Source organism: Lolium rigidum, chromosome 5 (genome assembly GCF_022539505.1).
Source record: "Lolium rigidum isolate FL_2022 chromosome 5, APGP_CSIRO_Lrig_0.1, whole genome shotgun sequence".
Lineage (NCBI taxonomy): Eukaryota > Viridiplantae > Streptophyta > Magnoliopsida > Poales > Poaceae > Lolium > Lolium rigidum.
The window spans coordinates 140773429-140786979 of record NC_061512.1 but is presented as its reverse complement, the minus strand read 5'-3'; the positions used below and the strand labels follow the sequence as shown (position 1 = coordinate 140786979).

At 42.8% G+C, this 13551-nt stretch overlaps 1 long non-coding RNA gene across 1 annotated transcript; it reads right to left on the bottom strand.

The window, feature by feature from the left end:
* Positions 1 to 602: 602 nt before the first annotated feature.
* Positions 603 to 2717, bottom strand: LOC124658299. The gene is made up of 2 exons (XR_006989114.1): positions 2219 to 2717; positions 603 to 1255 (listed from the first exon to the last, which is right to left on the bottom strand). It is a non-coding gene; the product is annotated as an uncharacterized LOC124658299 (long non-coding RNA).
* Positions 2718 to 13551: the final 10834 nt, after the last annotated feature.

Genomic DNA, 13551 nt, shown 5'->3' with positions numbered 1-13551 from the left:
TCTAGCTGCCGTTCCATACTTATCCCCTTTCTCCTCTGTAAGATCCGACCCACGGCGGCGCAGCGGTGGCCGAGCACGTACTCGGAGTCTGTGTTGTGCGCCGCCGCTGTGGCGGGTAGTGGGGAGTCGTGTGCTCAGAGCACGCATGGTGCTAGGGAGGCTCACTATGCCAAAGCTCAGCCTCAAGGGCCAAGGAGAGAGCGCCGCGCCGGCGTGGCCGGTCGTCGTCGGATGTGACTTTGCGAGCAGTAGCAAGACACCATCTTGTTTGTGAGGCCGAAGCAGAGAAAAGCGGCGCTGGACCTGGACATGGGGAGTCGCCGGTAGGCATCAGCAGCCCAAATCGAGTCCAGCCTGACGTGTGACTGCTCGAATGTGATGTCACTGAACCATGAGGTGTGGATGACCAAAACATGCAACAGCCAAAACCAAATCAATCAGAAGGTACTCTCTTTTCGTGCTTTTTTCTCTAGCTTAGATGTGCTGCATGGTTATGAACCGCGATTAAAGTTTTGGTCAGTAGTGTTTTTAGAATAGGGGTTGCCCCTGGTTCCATTGACATGTAACCATAATAGATCTCACACAACATTCAGTCACAATTGTGAAGCTCAACCAGAATAGATCTCATACAACATTCAGTTACAATTGGGAAGCTCAACCATCAAGTGAAAAACACACATGAGAGGAGAACCAGCTGAAAAGTTAAGCTAGAAGAGGGGAGCGTTCCAACATCTTCATGACACTTGCATAGTTCATATGCAGGCAATTCACCCCTTGTTTCCGCTACCGGCAGCAGGTTCATGTCCAGCACTGAAGTGTGAGAATGATTGCAAAGCACCGGTCATCGTCTAACATTTTCGACCTCCTTGTTCCAGATCAAATCAATGCTTGTCCATCTTATTTTCTGAAAGCAGTATTCACTTGTCAACCACACTAAAAGGACCAAAGCACATCATAACTGAAAGTGTTTGGTACATCATTCTTTCCATAATAAATGTGATAGTTCTACGACCATACTCTATTCTAGATGCATCTTAACTGGTTTTTCTTTAGGATTTAAGGTAATAGTGTTCAATAATGTGAGGTGTCCACTAAATTATATCATAATCAGCTGTTGATAAATTTGCAGTACTGTATTTGGTAAGAATAAAATAAAGGAATGGATGAAGTACCTTTCCACCTTCGTTAGCTGAAATACAATATAACATACCAGATAACTATTTAAGCCCTACTTTGGCAGAATGGAGAAATTCAACTGAAAAGTAAGCAACATACACCTTTCAATAAAGTAGATGAACATTGATAAACTCATGACAGAACAAATTGTTGATAATATATCAAGTCATCGATTCAAGACTTGTATGCTTCGTAGCAAAATAGCATTGGTTGCTGAAACTAACTAACTATTTTTTGGGAGAGCAGGGAAAAGTAATTACACATGGATATATATTACAACTATTTTACCAATTAGTTTATCAGGAAGTACAAATGTGCTATAAACTCCAATTTCTCCGGAACAGAGCTTTCCATGGTTCCTCCCATAATAGTGGCATCGTTCATGGTAGGCACATGTTTTCACACTACTCCTGAATTTCCAATAATACATAGTAGCTTATTGTGATATAATCTGTCAGATAGGAAGGACTTAAATTTGATTTTGGTCTGTGATTTTTGATTGCTTCAAATAGAAGATATGGTTTGGGCTAAAGCTGATTAATTAAGTTATTGTTTTGGATGTTTTGAGTAGTCATTGCAAACAGTGATAACTTGAAATGTGCTATCAAAGTATTGTTAGTGTAGTTTGGAGTAACCCTAGCCAAAGTTCTCACATTTGATTCTCTATCTCTATTTTGTAATTGGGTATAGTACCTTGAGGATTTAACTTGGAGTTTCTTATGTGATTTTAGGTAAACATTATCCTTAAAAAGGGGATACTACTCTTGTAATTTTAGGTACACTATTGCCTTTATATTATGTTTGCGAATTAAGGAATTGAACCACATATTACAAAATGTAGGCTGTCACAAGACTTTGAAGATGCATACTGAATATTTACTTCTATAATATTGCCTCACAATCAGAGCTATCATACATGAACACACGATGGAAGGAAAAAAGCGCAAACGATCTGCACAGTGGAATACATATATATATATATACAAATATTACAATATCGAAAAGAAAAAGAGAAAATAGCTTACCAAGGGTATTGATTTACCTTAGTGTATGTTTCTAAATCCAAGAGAGTAATCACTTATGGATCGATCTTGTTCTTTCCAGTGCTCAAAATCTGAGTTCACCACAAAAGAAAGATCAGTTTGTAGGTGAACCAATGCATCACTGAAAAGATACGATCATCTTTGTATTTAAACCTACAATACAAAATACCAAGTCGCTGAAAAATGTTGCAGTGCTGCAGATACGGATGGATGCCGATATTACCCATCTAGTACGTGGTTTGCAGAAGCTGGATTACCTGGCCGGCGGGCACCAACACATCATTGACCCATCAAAGGCACGAATCAAGAAAAACAATGAATAATAAAGTGTTCACGGCTTCAATCGGCACGACCCTCGCGCGACTACTTCGTCGATGGGGCGAGCATATTCTGCCGGAGAATAGGCACCGAGGGACGCGCCAAGCGGCGCTCCTCTGCCGCCTTCCGCCCCTGAGGCGGGGGCACTGCTTGCCCCGTGGTGCCGGCCATGGCGGGCCTCTTCGTACACACGCACGGCGGGCACGCCACCTAGCCCACTGATTGAAGGGAGTAGAAGCACGAGGAGTACCTAGTTAATATATACCACCACTTCCGGCCACCGGCGACCATGTCCCGCTGCCGCGTCGAGCGCCGGCCGCCGCCGTTTCCTCGGGGATCTCAACAGCCACTTCCGGCCGCCCGCGACCATGTCCCGCTGCCGCGTCGAGCGCCGCCCGCCGCCGTTTCCTCGCGGATCTCTACCACCACTTCCAGCCGCCGGCGACCATGTCCCGCTCCCGCGTCGAGCGCCGCTGTTTCCTCGCCTCGAGCTTCTCCCAGCGCCTCTCCAACCTCACCGCTGGCCCCATGGACGCGTCTTCCCCACTCTCTCCCTAGGCATCTTCTCCGGCCGACAATGAGGAACAGAAGAAGATGGGAACGCACGTTGAGGCGAGAGAGATGAGGGAGCGAGGGATAGTTCGGGAGAGATTAGGGGCGGACGGGCCGAGGGCTCTCCTGGGCAGGGTGGAGCCCACGCAGGACGCGTGTCGCTTTTGGGCCGTTCTAATAGGTACCGCTTTGACCAGATCAAAGCTACCGGCAACCGGAAACAAAAGGAAAGAAACCGGGAACCGGACGGGAAACAACGCGACCAGAAAAAAAAAGAATGAAAATATGAGCACCAGATTTATAGGGCAATCACCGACGCGTCACGGAGTAATTGGATGGAAAATACGTGTCTACAGTGCCCGATCAATCTAAGAGCGTGAAACAGTCCAACTTTTATATAGGGTATATATATGTTGTTTATGTTCTTGCATGCTCTCCGTTGCTAGTAGAGGCTCTGGCCAAGTTGATACTTGTGACTCCAAGAGGGAGTATTTATGCTCGATAGTGGGTTCATGCCTCCATTGAATCTGGGGGAGTGACAACAACCTCTAAGGTTGTGGATGTGTCTGTTGCCACTAGGGATAAAACATCGATGCTTTGTCTAAGGATATTTGTGTTGATTACATTACGCACCATACTTAATGCAATTGTCCGTTGTTTGCAACTTAATACCGGAAGGGGTTCGGATGATAACCCGAAGGTGGACTTTTTAGGCATAGATGCATGCTCGGATAGCGGTCTATGTACTTTGTCGTAATGCCCCGATTAAATCTCATAGTACTCATCATGATATATGTATGTGCATTGTTATGCCTTCTTTATTTGTCAATTGCCCAACCGTAATTCGTTCACCCAACATGCTATTTATCTTATGGGAGAGACACCACTAGTGAAATGTGGACCCCGGTCCAATTCTTTACATCCGAAATACAATCTACCGCAATTGTTCGTTACTCGTTCTTCGCAAACAAACATCATCATCCACACTATACATCTAATCCTTTGTTTACAGCAAGCTCGGTGAGATTGACAACCTCACCGTTACGTTGGGGCAAAGTACTTTGATTATGTTGTGCAGGTTCCACGTTGGCGCCGGAATCCCCGGTGTTGCGCCGCACTACACTCCGTCACCAACAACCTTCACGTGTTCCTTGACTCCTACTCGGTTCGATAACCTTGGTTTCTTACCGAGGGAAAACTTACTCGCCGTGCGCATCACACCTTCCTCTTGGGGTTCCCAACGGACGTGTCGACTACGCGCCATCAAGATTGTTTTCTGGCGCCGTTGCCGGGGAGATCAAGACACGCTGCAAGGGGAGTCTCCCACATCCAATCTCTTTACTTTGTTTTTGTCTTGCTTTACTTTATTTTATTTACTGCTTTGTTTGCTCTTTATATCAAAAATATAAAAAAAATAGTTGCTAGCTTTACTTTATTTACTGTCTTGTTCTCTATATTGAAAACACAAAAAAATTAGTTACTTGCATTTACTTTATTTAGTTTACTTTATTTACTATTACTAAAAATGAGTAATCCGGAAGTTGAAGTTCGTTCGTTTAAGCAACAAGGGGGAGAAAGTTTTAAAGATGCCTGGTATAGAATTAGTGATGCTCATCATAGGTGCATTAAGAAACACTCCACTATTATACTACTTAGGAACTTTTATGTTGGTATCTCTAGTTGGAATAGGTATGTTCTTGATACTCTTGCGGGAGGTAATTTCCTAGGCACTCCTCGCTTTAGAAGCTAGTTGCATCATTGAGAGTCTAGTTGGAATACCACCCGTTAATGAAGCTAAAATTGAAATCTCTCTTGAAGATGTCATGAAAAAGTTGGAGGCCATAGAGAAAGATCTTCCAAGTATTGAGACTAAATTGGGAATATTACTTAATAGCACTGATAAACTTGATAAAACTCTAAGTGGAATCAATGAGAGAATTGCTTTTTTACAAACTTGTGCTACTCATGATGATCGAACCCATAGGATTAGTGAACTTGAAGAAGCTATGGGAACCTTGGGTTCAACTTTTTCTTCTCTTAAGCTTAAGGAGAAAGTTTATGTGGGTAAGGAGCAAAAGTTTATGTATGTCTCTAAAGTGCCTAAGCCGAAAAACTATTATAGGCCTAAAATTGACAGATCTCTTAGCACCACTACGGATGGGGGAGCATCTAAGATACCTATTTATGTTGATGCTTCATCTCTTGATGTTACTTGATTCACACTTTCTGCGCCTAGCTGAAAGGCGTTAAAGAAAAGCGCTTATGGGAGACAACCCATTATTTTACTTATGCACTTTTGTTTTATATTTGAGTCTTGGAAGTTGTTACTACTGTATCAACCTCTCCTTATTTTTATTTTATTGCATTGTTGTGCCAAATAAAGTCTTTGATAGTAAAGTCAATACTAGATTTGGATTATCGCGCAGAACAGATTTCTTGCTCGTCACGAAATTGAGCTGCCCCTGCTGTACAAAATTTATAAAAATCTGCCAATTTACGTGAGTGATCCTCGGATATGTACGCAACTTTCATTCAATTTGGGCATTTTCATCCGAGCAAGTCCGGTGCCTCTAAAAAATTCGTCTTTACGGACCGTTCTGTTTTGACAGATTCTCGCCTTTTATTTCGCATTGCCTCGTTTTGCTATGTTTGATGGATTTCTTTGTTCCATTAACTTTCGGTAGCTTTGTGCAATGTCCGGAAGAGTTAAGAATGATTATGTCACCTCCGAATATATGAATTTTCAATTATGCACTAACCCTCTAATGAGATTGTTTTGAGTTTGGTGTGGAGGAAGTTTTCAAGGGTCAAGAGAGGAGGATGATACAATATGATCAAGAAGAGTGAAAAGTCTAAGCTTGGGGATGCCCCCGTGGTTCATCCCTGCATATTTTAAGAAGACTCAATCATCTAAGCTTGGGGATGCCCAAGGCATCCCTTCTTCATCGACAACCTATCAGGTCACCTCTAGTGAAACTATATTTTTATTTCGTCACATCTTATGTGCTTTACTTGGAGCGTCTGTTTGTTTTTATTTTTGTTTTGTTTGAATAAATTCGGATCCTAGCATTCTTTGTTTGGGAGAGAGACACGCTCCGCTGTTTCGTATGAACACATATGTTCTTAGCTTTATTCTTAATGTTCATTGCGAAGGTTGAACTACTTCGTTCATTGTTATATGGTTGGAAACGGAAAAATACCACATGTGGTAAATGGTATAATGTCTTGAATAATTTGATACTTGGCAATTGGTGTGTTCATATAGATGATGTTTAAGCTCTTGCATCATGTACTTTGCACCCATTAATGAAGAACTACATAGAGCTTGTTAAAATTTGGTTTGCATGATTGGTCTCTAGAGTCTAGATATTTTCTGGTTAAGGTGTTTGAACAACAAGGAGACAATATAAAGTCTTATAATATTTACAATATGTTCATATGTGAGTCTTGCTGCACTGTTTTATACTTGAGTTTTCTTCAAACAACCTTGCTAGCCTAGCCTTGTATTGAGAGGAATTCTTCTCGTGCATCCAAATCCTTGAGCCAAATACTATGCCATTTGTGTCCACCATACCTACCTACCACATGGTATTTCTCTGCCATTCCAAAGTAAATTACTTGAGTGCTACCTTTTAAAATTCTATCCTTTGTCTTTGCAATATATAGCTCATGGGAAAATAGCCTTAAAAACTATTGTGGTAAAGAATATGTAGCTATGTGTCTTATTTCTTAATAAGTTGCTTGTTGAGCGGTAACCATGTTTCTGGGGACGCCATCAACTTTTACCTTTGTTGAATATCATGTGAGTTGCTATGCATGTTCGTCTTGTCTGAAGTAAGGGCGATTTTCATGATCAAATGGTTTGAGTATGCATATTGTTAGAGAAGAACATTGGGCCGCTAACTAAAGCCATGATCCATGGTGGAAGTTTCAGTTTGGACAACAATCCTCAATCTCTTGTGAGAATTTTAACTGTTGTTGAATGCTTATGCATTAAAGAGGAGTCCATTATCTATTGTCTATGTTGTCCCGGTATGGATGTCTAAGTTGAGAATAATCAAAAGCGAGAAATCCAATGCGAACTTTCTCCTTAGACCTTTGTACAGGCGGCATAGAGGTACCCCTTTGTGACACTTGGTTGAAACATATGCTATGCAATGATAATCCGTGCTAATCCAAGCTAATTAGGACAAGGTGCGAGCACTATTGGTATACTATGCATGAGGCTTGCAACTTGTAGGATGTCTTATACATAACACATATGCTTTATTACTACCGTTGACAAAATTGTTTCTATGTTTACAAAATGAAAAGCTCTAGCACAAATATAGTAATCCATGCTTCCCTCTGCGAAGGGCCTTTCTTCTACTTTATTGTTGAGTCGGTTTACCTACTTCTTTCTATCTTAGAAGCAAACACTTGTGTCAACCGTGCATTGATTCTTACATGTTTACTTATTGCACTGGTTATATTACTTTGTGTTGACAATTATCCATGAGATATACATGTTGAAGTTGAAAGCAACCGCTCAAACTTATATCTTCCTTTGTGTTGCTTCAATGCCTTTACCAAGAATTTATTGCTTTATGAGTAACTCTTATGCAAGTCTTATTTATGCTTGTCTTTAAAGTATTATTCATGAAAAGTCTTTGCTATATGATTCATTTGTTTACTCATTGTCTTTGCCATTTCTTCGAATCGCTGCATTCATCTCATATGCTTTACAATAGTATGATCAAGATTATGATAGCATGTCACTTCAGAAATTATCTTTGTTATCGTTTACCTACTCGAGGGCGAGTAGGAACTAAGCTTGGGGATGCTTGATACGTCCCAAACGTATCTATAATTTCTTATGTTCCATGCTACTTTTATGATGGTACTCACATGTTTTATACACATTATATGTCATTATTATGCATTTTCCAACACTAACCTATTGACGAGATGCCAAAGAGCCATTTCTCGTTTTCTCGCTCGTTTTTGGTTTCGTAAATCCTAGTAAGGAAATATTCTCGGAATTGGACGAAATCAACGCCCGTGGGCTTATTTTTCCACAAAACTTCCGTGAAGACCGGAGGAGATACGAAGTGGGGCCACGGGCGCCGCCACACTAGGGCGGCGCGGCCTACGGGGGCCCGCGCGGCCCTAGCGTGTGGGGCCCCGTGACGCCTCCCGACCCGCCCTTCCGCCTACTTAAAGCCTTCGTCGTGAAACCCCCGCACCGAGAGCCACGATAGGGAAAACCTTCCGCAGACGCCGCCGCCGCCAATCCCATCTCGGGGATTCGGGAGATCGCCTCCGGCACCCTCGCCGGAGAGGGGAATCATCTCCCGGAGGTCTCTTCATCGCCATGATCGCCTCCGGATCGATGTGTGAGTAGTCCACCCCTGGACTATGGGTCCATAGTAGTAGCTAGATGGTTGTCTTCTCCTCATTGTGCTATCATGTTAGATCTTGTGAGCTGCCTATCATGATCAAGATCATCTATTTGTAATCCTACATGTTGTGTTTGTTGGGATCCGATGAATATTGAATACTATGTCAAGTTGATTATCAATCTATCATATATGTTGTTTATGTTCTTGCATGCTCTCCGTTGCTAGTAGAGGCTCGGCCAAGTTGATACTTGTGACTCCAAGAGGGAGTATTTATGCTCGATAGTGGGTTCATGCCTCCATTAAATCTGGGACAGTGACAAAAAGTTCTAAGGTTGTGGATGTGATGTTGCCACTAGGGATAAAACATCGATGCTTTGTCTAAGGATATTTGTGTTGATTACATTACGCACCATACTTAATGCAATTGTCTATTGTTTGCAACTTAATACCGGAGGGGGTTCGGATGATAACCTCGAAGGTGGACTTTTTAGGCATAGATGCATGTCTGGATAGCGGTCTATGTACTTTGTCGTAATGCCCCGATTAAATCTCATAGTACTCATCATGATATATGTATGTGCATTGTTATGACTTCTTTATTTGTCAATTGCCCAACTGTAATTTGTTCACCCAACATATGTTTATCTTATGGGAGAGACACCACTAGTGAACTGTGGACCCCGGTCCAATTCTTTACATCTGAAACACAATCTACTGCAATTGTTCTTTACTGTTCTTCGCAAATAACCATCATCATCCACACTATACATCTAATCCTCTGTTTACAACAAGCCGGTGAGATTGACAACCTCACTATTACGTTGGGGCAAAGTACTTTGATTGTGTTGTGCAGGTTCCACGTTGGCGCCGGAATCTTATATCTTCCTTTGTGTTGCTTCAATGCCTTTACTTTGAATTTATTGCTTTATGAGTAACTCTTATGCAAGTCTTATTGATGCATGTCTTGAAAGTATTATTCATGAAAAGTCGTTGCTATATTATTCATTTGTTTACTTATTATCTTCACCATTGCTTCGAATCGCTTCATTCATCTCATATGCTTTACAATAGTATTGATCAAGATTATGATAGCATGTCACTTCAGAAATTATCTTTGTTATCGTTTACCTACTCGAGGGCTAGTAGGAACTAAGCTTGGGGATGCTTGATACGTCTCAAACGTATCTATAATTTCTTATGTTCCATGCTACTTTATTGATGATACTCACATGTTTTATACACATTATATGTTATTATTATGCATTTTCCGGCACTAACCTATTGACGAGATGCCGAAGAGTCAGTTGCTGTTTTCTGCTGTTTTTGGTTTCAGAAATCCTACAAAGGAAATATTCTCGGAATTGGACGAAATCAACGCCCAGGGTCTTATTTTTTCACGAAGCTTCTAGAAGACCGAGGGAGATACGAAGTGGGGCGACGAGGCGATGCCACACTAGGGCGGCGCGGCCAGGCTTGGGCCCGCGCGGCCCTAGCGTGTGGGTCCCTCACGTCACCCCTAAACCTACCCTTCCGCCTACTTAAAGCCTTCGTCGCGAATACCCCAGTACCGAGAGCCACGATACGGAAAACCTTACAGAGACGCCGCCGCCAATCCCATTTCGGGGGATTCAGGAAATCGCCTCCGGCACCCTGCCGGAGAGGGGAATCATCTCCCGGAGGTCTCTTCATCACCATGATCGCCTCCGGATCGATGTGTGAGTAGTTCACCCCTGGACTATAGGTCCATAGCAGTAGCTAGATGGTTGTCTTCTCCTCATTGTGCTATCATGTTAGATCTTGTGAGCTCCCTATCATGATCAAGATCATCTATTTGTAATCCTACATGTTGTGTTTGTTGGGATCCGATGAATATTGAATACTATGTCAAGTTGATTATCAATCTATCATGTATGTTGTTTATGTTCTTGCATGCTCTCCGTTGCTAGTAGAGGCTCGGCCAAGTTGATACTTGTGACTCCAAGAGGGAATATTTATGCTCGATAGTGGGTTCATGCCTCCATTGAACTGCGGGAGTGACAGCAACCTCTAAGGTTGTGGATGTGTTGTTGCCACTAGGGATAAAACATCGATGCTTTGTCTAAGGATATTTGTGTTGATTACATTACGCGCCATACTTAATGCAATTGTCTGTTGTTTGCAACTTAATTATGGAAGGGGTTCAGATGATAACCTGAAGGTGGACTTTTTAGGCATATATGCATGCTGGATAGCGGTCTATGTACTTTTGTCGTAATGCCCTGATTAAATCTCATAGTACTCATCATGATATATGTATGTGCATTGTTATGCCTTATTTATTTGTCAATTGCCCAACTGTAATTCGTTCACCCAACATGCTATTTATCTTATGGGAGAGACACCACTAGTGAACTGTGGACCCCGGTCCAATTCTTTACATCTGAAATACAATCTGCTGCAATTGTTCGTTCATCGTTCTTCGCAAACAAACATCATCATCCACACTATACATCTAATCCTTTGTTTACAAGCAAGCCGGTGAGATTGACAACCTCACTGTTACGTTGGGGCAAAGTACTTTGATTGTGTTGTACGGGTTCCACGTTGGCACCGGAATCCCCGGTGTTGCGCCGCACTACACTCCGTCACCAACAACCTTCACGTGTTCCTTGACTCCTACTGGTTCGATAACCTTGGTTTCTTACTGAGGGAAAACTTACTGCTGTGCGCATCACACCTTCCTCTTGGGGTTCCCAACGGACGTGTCGACTATGCGCCATCACTATCAAGAGGGCTCTCGAGTGAGTAACTCGATCGTATCGTTCGGAGAGAGCTCAAACCTTTGCATTCTTGCATCATCTTTCTTGGTTGTTATTTGGATCTTATCCATGTGATGTTTTAGAGCTTGTGCTTATTCTCATGACAAGCTCTAGTTCATCAAGAATGGTTTTTGCACGGGCAACTTGTTGCATTTTCAAGGTTGGAGGTTTTTACCGGTATGTCTTTTTTAGATAGGTCAAACCTTTCATCATTTTTTTCTATCCTACTTTGTTGGATTATGATGGTTCCCTGCATGATCTTGTAGAGCTTGTTCCTAGCTTTAAAACAAGCCCAAGATCATCAAAATCGAAGTCCGGATGCTAAAGTTATGCCTGTTTCAGTTTGATGTTTCTGGCAGTTTTGAGGGGGACGGATATTCCGGTCCAAGTTAAGGGCGGATAATCAGGGCCCCTGGAAAATCCGGTCTCTCTGGGAAATTCCGGTCAAATATCCGGCCCCCCATCCAGGGGCACGTTTTTTCTGGTCCTTAGCCATTTTTCGGGGGCCGGATTTTTGCAAATATCCGGCCCCGGATAATCCGGCCTGGGCATACCCAAACGGTCATATTTCGATGGGAGGGGTATTTAAGCACCCCTTCTTCCTCCTTGGGCTGCCAACTCTCCCCCCATTTGCTCTCCACCATTGTTGACCTTGAGAGCTTGCCATTTCCCTCTACTCCTCCTATGCTTCTTGAATCTTTTTGAGGGAAAAGGAAGAGGAGATCTAGATCTACATTTCTACCAATCAAATCCCTCTCTTTGTGAGGGGAATCCACTAGATCTAGATCTTGGAGAAATTTGGTGTTCCTCCTCTTATTTGTTCTTCCTCTCTTATTCCTCCAATAGCTTTTGTAGCTTTGTTGGAATTTGAGAGAGAAGGACTTGAGCATCTTTGTGGTGTTCTTGCCATTGCATTATTAGGTGCATCGGTTTGAGTTCTCCACGGTGATTCGTGGAAGTGAAAGCAAGAAGGTTGTTTCTCTTGGGTCTTTGGACCCTAGACGGCTTAGTGGCCTTTGTGGCATATTTGTGGTGTTCTTGGGGACTCCAATTAAGTTGTGGAGAATCTTCAAGGGCAAGGCCTTTGTGGCATCTTAGTGGTGTTCTTGGGGACTCCAATTAAGTTGTGGAGATTCTTCAAGGGCAAGGCCTTTGTGGCAATTTGTTGGGAGCCTCCAATTAAATTGTGGAGATAGCCCCAAGCTTTGTGCGGGTTCGGTAACCACCCTAAGGTTACATAGTGGTTCGAGGACATCCCTCTTGGTGGGAATTCTCGAGGAGAATACGGTGGCCCTCGTGCTTTTGGAGTGACTTGTCCTCCACATTGGAGTGACTTGACCTCCACACCGCTCCAACGGAGAGTAGCACTAGCAAGAGTGTGAACTTCGGGCTACATCGTCGTCTCCCGCGTGCATCGGTTATCTCTATACCCGAGCTCCTTTCTTATGCACTTCACTTTGTGATAGCCATCGTGCTTGAAGTTATATATCTTGCTATCACATAAGTTGCTTGTACTGCTTAGCATAAGTTGTTGGTGCACATTGGTGAACCTTTTCTTAGAATAAGTTGTTGGTGCACATAGGTGAATGATGGCGCGTAGTCGACACGTTCGTTGGGAACCCCAAGAGGAAGGTGTGATGCGCACAGCAGTAAGTTTTCCCTCAGTAAGAAACCAAGGTTATCGAACCAGTAGGAGTCAAGGAACACGTGAAGGTTGTTGGTGGCGGAGTGTAGTGCGGCGCAACACCAGGGATTCCGGCGCCAACGTGGAACCTGCACAACACAATCAAAGTACTTTGCCCCAACGTAACAGTGAGGTTGTCAATCTCACCGGTTTGTTGTAAACAAATGATTAGATGTATAGTGTGGATAATGATGGTTATTTGCGAAGAACAGTAACGAACAATTGCAGTAGATTGTGTTTCAGATGTAAAGAATTGGACCGGGGTCCACAGTTCACTAGTGGTGTCTCTCCCATAAGATAAACATATGTTGGGTGAACCAATTACAGTTGGGCAATTGACAAATAAAGAAGGCATAACAATGCACATACATATATCATGATGAGTACTATGAGATTTAATCAGGGCATTACGACAAAGTACATAGACCGCTATCCAAAGCATGCATCTATGCCTAAAAAGTCCACCTTCAGAGTTATCATCCGAACCCCCTCCAGGTATTAAGTTGCAAACAACAAACAATTGCATTAAGTATGGTGCGTAATGTAATCAACACAAATATCCTTAGACAAAGCATCGATGTTTTATCCCTAGTGGCAAC